Below are 6,465 nucleotides of genomic sequence, written 5' to 3'. Positions count from 1 at the left end.
CCCTAAAGCTGCTGAGCGACCATCTCATCACCAAACACCACTAAAACCCCCAAAGCAGCACCAGCACACCCTAAAGCTGATGAGTGACCATCTCATCACCAAAACCCCCAAAGCAGCAGCCACCACCCTCTAAAGCTGCTGAGCAATCACCTCATCACCAAAACACCACTAAAACCCCAAATGGAGCCAATGCCGGTGACTCAGGGCCTGACTCACAGCTGGGAACACCTGGAGCTGTTCCCCAGCCCCTGGGCTCACCCCACAGCAGGGACGGGGCCGAACTGACCCCAAACCCACCCCACACCCAGCCAGGGCTGCTCCCGAGGGGCTTTTCCAGCTCCCTCCCCATTCCCAGCTCCTCCAGGACCCCACACTCGGGAGATTCACCCCACAGGAAATTCACTCAGCCTAAGGGGAGCAATCCTCAGCCTGGAGCCACGGGAGGAGGGCACGGAGAGAGGGTGAGGAGAGGGGCTGGAGCCTTCATCCCTCACCTTCCCAGGGCGGGGTGCAGGAACTCCAGAGCCCCGAGCAGCTCACAGCCACTCATCAACACCTGAATCTCATTAAAGTTAACTTCTCTTGTGGCTGAGGGTCAGAACTGGACAGGCTTTGAGGTCCCTTCCAACCCAACCCATCCCACCTCGTGATTCTTCTCCCAGCTGAAAAAAGGTACATGGAGTTGTCACTTCATAACCATTCAATCAAGGACTGAAATTACTTAAAGTTAACTTCTCTTGTGGCTGAGGGTCAGAACTGGATGGGCTTTAAAGTCCCTTCCAACCCATCCCATGATTCCAGCATTCTTCTCCCAGATGAAGAAAAAAAAAGTACATGGAGTTGTCACCTCACAACCATTCAATCAAGACTTGAATCTGATTAAATTTAACTTTTCTTGTGGCAGGGGTCAGAACTGGATGGGCATTCACCTGCAAAATTCCACCTCAGGAATGAGGAATTCCAGCATTTCCAGCAAGAGCCCGAAGGGAACAACAATTCCAGGGATCTTCTCCAAGATTTGATCTCTAAAGCTGGCAGAGAAAAGCCCAGCACCATCTATAATGTCTGCTTATAAATATATATAAAATATCATCTACTCCATCTTATTTTACACCCTATCAAGGTAAAATACAAATCAGAACATCTGAAGGCAGATCAATAAAATGCTGAGCTGACAGAAGAGATTTAAAATGAGAGTGAAAAGAGGAAAAGAGTCACTGCCATTTTCTGGGAACTCTTTTTGCCTCACAATTGCAAAATCACAATTTAGCGGCACAGTATCTCAAGGATGGGTGTTAGGATTCCAAGGAAAGGAAAAAAAAAACCCAGAAAAACACATTTATATAAAGCAGCCAAGAAAAAAATACTGAGGTTTTGTTTCTATCAACCACTCCTAAGGATCACAGCTCCACTACAAATTTCATCTCTTTTAATTAGACTTTTACCTCTACAGCAGCAAAGTTCTGCTGGGTCTGAATAAAAAGAAATGATCTTATTTTTGTTCTAAACCTCCTTTCAGCAGATGCTTCAGCTCCACGTGCCCAATTTTACAGCCCCGGGCCTGGGGACAATTGGATGGCTCCCAAATCTGCTTTTATTCCCATAACACCAGGATATTGAGTATTATTTATTTCACTAACTCCTCCTGAGGAGGAGAGGAGCTGCACGAATGGAAAGCCTGGTTTGAGGGGCTGGAACTGCTGAAGAGGCTGAGAAAAGGAGGAGAAGGGACAGTTTGTGGTGCCAGGCCCCCTCCAGCAGCACAGCCCAAGCAGAGGGAGGCAGGGGCAGCTGGAATTGCAGGCTCCTCCTGGATCTGGGCTCTGCTCCTGGCATCAGGAGCAGCCAGGGGGTGGTGCAGCTCTGAGGCTGGTTCAGGATCCCTGACACCCTCTGGAAAAAGGGAGAAACCAGGAACGAATGGAGAGGGGTGGGTGAAGAGTTTAAGCACGTTTGAGGGTCTCTAAACACAGAGATGGGATTAGGATAGCAAACAGAAAGGACTCCAAACACTGGGGCGGGAGTCAGGATCTCAGAGGGAAAACGTCCTTTGCTGAGCAGCTGAACGCCCCCTAACCCCAAAAAAAAAAGGGATTTTAGGGGAGGAAGAAACCAAGATCCAGACCCTGCCCTGCAGGGATGTGCTCCCTCCAAGGAGAAACTGGAATTTGAGCGAAGCCAGCCAGGAGGAAAGCTCAGTTATGGAGACAAGCCCCCTCTCCCTGGGCCCTCCAAAGGGACAGGAAATTTTAGAGCAGCCCCTAAAAAAGAGGGTGGAAGTCCCTCAGCAGGGGAGGTGAGGTCTTCACCCCAAAGTTTCAGAGGTGAGAGGCTCCCTTAGGACAGGGACACTTGTTTCCCTACGTCCCCAGAAGGTTCACAGGGGACAACTCCCTCTCCTGGGATTTCCAATGGGAATGATGCCAAAAAAAGGAGAAAACGTGCGTTTCCCTGCACGCACGGCAGGATACACTCAGCCCCTGCTGCAGGGAGCACCCGTGTCCTGCTCAGGAGCTGGAGACACACGGACGGACCCACCAGGATTCACGGCTCCTGGGGGGCAGCTGCCAGCTCACAGCACCCCGGGGAGAGGGGCACCCCCAAAACCCCCCTGCCACACCCCACAGCCAGCTACGGGCACACCCGGCCCTGCCCCAGGTGGCAATGTCACCAGCGGCAGCGGGGACGTTTTTATCTTATCCACATTCCCCAGATAAGGCTGGGAACGTGAACCCGATGTGAACCCACACACCCGGCAGCTCACACACCTGGGGCGAGGTGAGGGGTGGAAAGGCACCCAGGGACACCTGGGGTGCAGAAACGGGGTGTAAAGGCACACAGTGTCACCTGAGGGTGTGAGAATTGGGTGTAAAGGCACACAGTGTCACCTTGGGGTGCAGGTGAGGGGTGTAGAGGCACCCAGGGATACCTCGGGGTGCAGGTGAGGGGGTGGAAAGGGACACATGGGGGTGCAGAAACGGGGTGTAAAGGCACCCAGTGTCACCTGGGGGTGTGAAAATGGGGTGTAAAGACACCCAGGGACACCTTGGGGTGCAGGAACAGGGTGTAAAGGCACACAGTGTCACCTGAGGGTGTGAGAATTGGGTGTAAAGGCACACAGTGTCACCTTGGGGTGCAGGAACTGGGTGTAAAGGCACCCAGGGACACCTTGGGGTGCAGGAACTGGGTGTAAAGGCACACAGTGTCACCTGGGGGTGCAGGAGCGGGGTGTAAACGCACTCAGTGTCACCTGGGGGTGCAGGAGCGGGGTGTAAACGCACTCAGTGTCACCTGGGGGTGCAGGAGCGGGGTGTAAACGCACTCAGTGTCACCTGGGGGTGCAGGAGCGGGGTGTACATGCACTCAGTGTCACCCCACATGTTCCCCCTGCACAGACATGGGGGGGGACAAGGCACAGACAGACCCCCCCCAGGCACGGCAGAACACGTCCCTAAACGCAGCCACAGCCCTGGAGCGCCCCCGCGGCCACGGCAGCCCCTCGGGGTCACCGACACCCGCCGAGCACCGGGGACCCCGCACCGGGCCGGCCCCTGCCCGGTGGCCGAGGCAGCGCCGCGTCCCCGAGCCCCGGGCCGGTGCCGGTCCCCGCTGCGGGGCTGTGCCCGAGGGCTGGCCCGCACGGCCCGGCCGGGAGGGCTCCGTGCCGCTGTCGCCCCCGTTACCTTCTTGACGGTGCGCGGCGCCTCGGTGACGGTGCCGTCGGGGCTCACGAGCGCCTCGGCCGCGCCGCCGCTGCTGTCGCTGCCGTCGCGGTGCCGGTGCTGGGGGTGGTGCGGGTCGCTCCTCTTCATGGCCGAAGCCTGCGGCGCCTTGGCGGCGGCCGAGGACACGCCGGCGGCCGAGGACATGCCGGCGGCCGAGGACAGCCCGGGGCAGCCGCCCCCCGGAGGCCGCTCGGCGGAGGGGGCCGGGGCCGCCTCACGCTCGGCGCCCGGCACGGGGCAGGCGGGCGCCGCCGCCACGCCGTGCCCCGCTGCGTGAGCGCCCACAGGCTCGCACGGCGGCCCCGCCGCCTTGTCCATGGGGCCGCCGAGCTCCTTCAGCTCCACGGCGGGCGCGGCCACCGCCACCTGCACCGACATCGCCGCCGACCGCTCCGGCTGCGCCCCGGCTGCGCTCCGGCTCCCTCAGGGCCGCCGGCCCCGCCTCGCCCCGCCCCGCCGGCCGCGCCGCCGCGCTGCCTGCCGGGACACGCAGTCCTCCCGCCCCGGCTCCGCCCCGCCGCGACTACAGCTCCCGGCATGCCCTGCAGCGCCGTACCGCGCCCCGCCTGCTCGCGGGGCCGCGCGGGGGCTGCTGGGAGTTGTAGTCCGCGCCCCCGTGAGGGCATTTGGTTCTTTTTTCCGCGTTTTGGTGAATTTTCGGTGTTTCGGCCGCCGGGCACGGAATCGTAGAAGGACTGAGGTTGTACAAGACCTTCGAGACCATCGAGACCAAAGTGTGCCCGATCCTCACTTTACGTTACCAGCCCAGAGCTCTGAGTGACACATCCAGGAATTCCTTGGACATGTCCAGGGATGGGAGCTCCAAACCCCCCTGGGCAGCCCCTGCCAAGGCCTGACCCCCTCTCCATGGGGAAATTCCTGTTGGTGCCCACCCTGCCCCTCCCCTGGCCCAGCCTGAGGCCGCTCCCTCTCCTCCTGTCCCTGTTCCCTGAGACCCCCCCGGCTGTCCCCTCCTGGCAGGGACTCGTGCAGAGCCACAAGGGCCCCCTGAGCCTCCTCTGCTCCCGGCTCAGCCCCTGCCCAGCTCCCCCAGCCCCTCCTGGGGCTCCATTCCCTTCCCCAGCTCCTTTGTCCCTTGTCTGGACTCAATCTGTCACAGGCCTTGGTGTCCCTGCAGTGCCATGGCCTGGCCAGGCAGCCCCCAGGCCTGGACCAAAATGATGGAATTTCGGAGCCAAAAGGGTTGGAAAAGCCCTCAGAGACAATGAAATCCAGCCATTGCAAGGTCACCACTGATTCATGTCCCCAAGTACCACCAGCAAGGGTGGATGTCCCACCAAAGCCGTCCCAGTGAGAAAATTGGGTCAAAACGGTGGAATTTCAGAGCCAAAGGGGTTGGAAAAGCCCTCCCAGACCATCAATCCCAACCAATGGCAGGAAAACCCATGGGAATGAGGAGCCACAACGTCCTGGAATGGGGAATGTGCCATCCAGATCCTGGGACTCGCTGTCCTGCCAGGCACAGAGCTCAGCCTACAGGCACCTCAGTAATAAAGCACCACATTCGTGATTTACATTTAATGATTTAACTTTTACCACCTCTTCTAAATCCGGTTCTTTGGGAATATGCCTCTTCCGGACTGCAAACCCGTCCTTTTATTATTGCTATTTATTGAGATCAGCCCCGAGAGAAGAACTTGGAGCTGCTGGTGGGTGAGAGCTCAATTAATTCTCAATTCTCTATTCTCAAGTGTCAATTCCGATCCTCGAGTGCCCAATTCTCAAAGCCCGGGTGAGCTCGGTGTTTGGGATGAGCTGGAGGAGAGGAGAGAGAGAAGGAATCCGCAGAGACCTCCCCAAAAACCAGGAGGGAGGGCAGAGATGGAAGCAGCGGAGAGGCTGAAGGAGGATTTCAGGGAAGAGGCATGGGAGAGGGGCAGGAATTCCAGAGGGGATGGGAGTTACAGGAGAAGCAGCGCATCCCGGCGTGCTGAGCACAATTCCCCATCTCAGAAGCTGAAGCTGTTTCCAGCAGCGGGATCTGAGCCCGCAGCCCGTCCCTGCCTCTCTCCGGGATCACAAAATCCCAGCGCAGAGCCGCCCTTTGGAACGCGGAATCCTTGGGAGCCGCCGTGGGAGGGATTTGAAGCTGCAGGGAAATCCCTCCCCTTCCATGGAGAGCTGGAAAGGTCGCGGCTGCCGCAGCGGTGGGAGGTGGTGCTGACCTGGGATGGGGAAATCCTCCGCGATTTATCATCTCAGATCCCACAAAAAACCCACCTGGGTGTCTGGGCCAAGGCAAAATCCCGACCCTGATCCTCCTCTGCCGAGGAGAGGAGCTTGTGCTGCCCTGGAAATAGAGGAACCCTCCAGAATTTATCATTTCCTGGTGCCACAGATCCCCAAAAAAACCAACCAGGCTGTTTTGCAAACCCCTGACAAATTCTAAACCCCGATCCTGATCCTCAGGAGAGGAGCTTGTGCTGCCCTGGAGATGGAGAAATCCTTTAAAATTTATCATCTCCTGGTGCCACAGATCCCACAAAAAACCCCACCAGGTTTTATTGGCCAAGGTAAAATTCTGACCCTGATCCTCTTCTGCTAAGAGGAGCTTGTGCTGCCCTGGAAATACAGAAACCCTCCAGAATTTATCATTTCCTGGTACCACAGATCCCACAAAAAACCCACCAGGCTGTTTTGCAAACCCCTGGCAAATTCAAAATCCCGACCCTGATCCTCCTCTGCTGAGGAGAGGAGCTTGTGCTGATCTGGAAATAAA

This window comes from Motacilla alba, chromosome 1A (genome assembly GCF_015832195.1).
Source record: "Motacilla alba alba isolate MOTALB_02 chromosome 1A, Motacilla_alba_V1.0_pri, whole genome shotgun sequence".
Lineage (NCBI taxonomy): Eukaryota > Metazoa > Chordata > Aves > Passeriformes > Motacillidae > Motacilla > Motacilla alba.
This window is presented reverse-complemented; position numbering follows the sequence as displayed.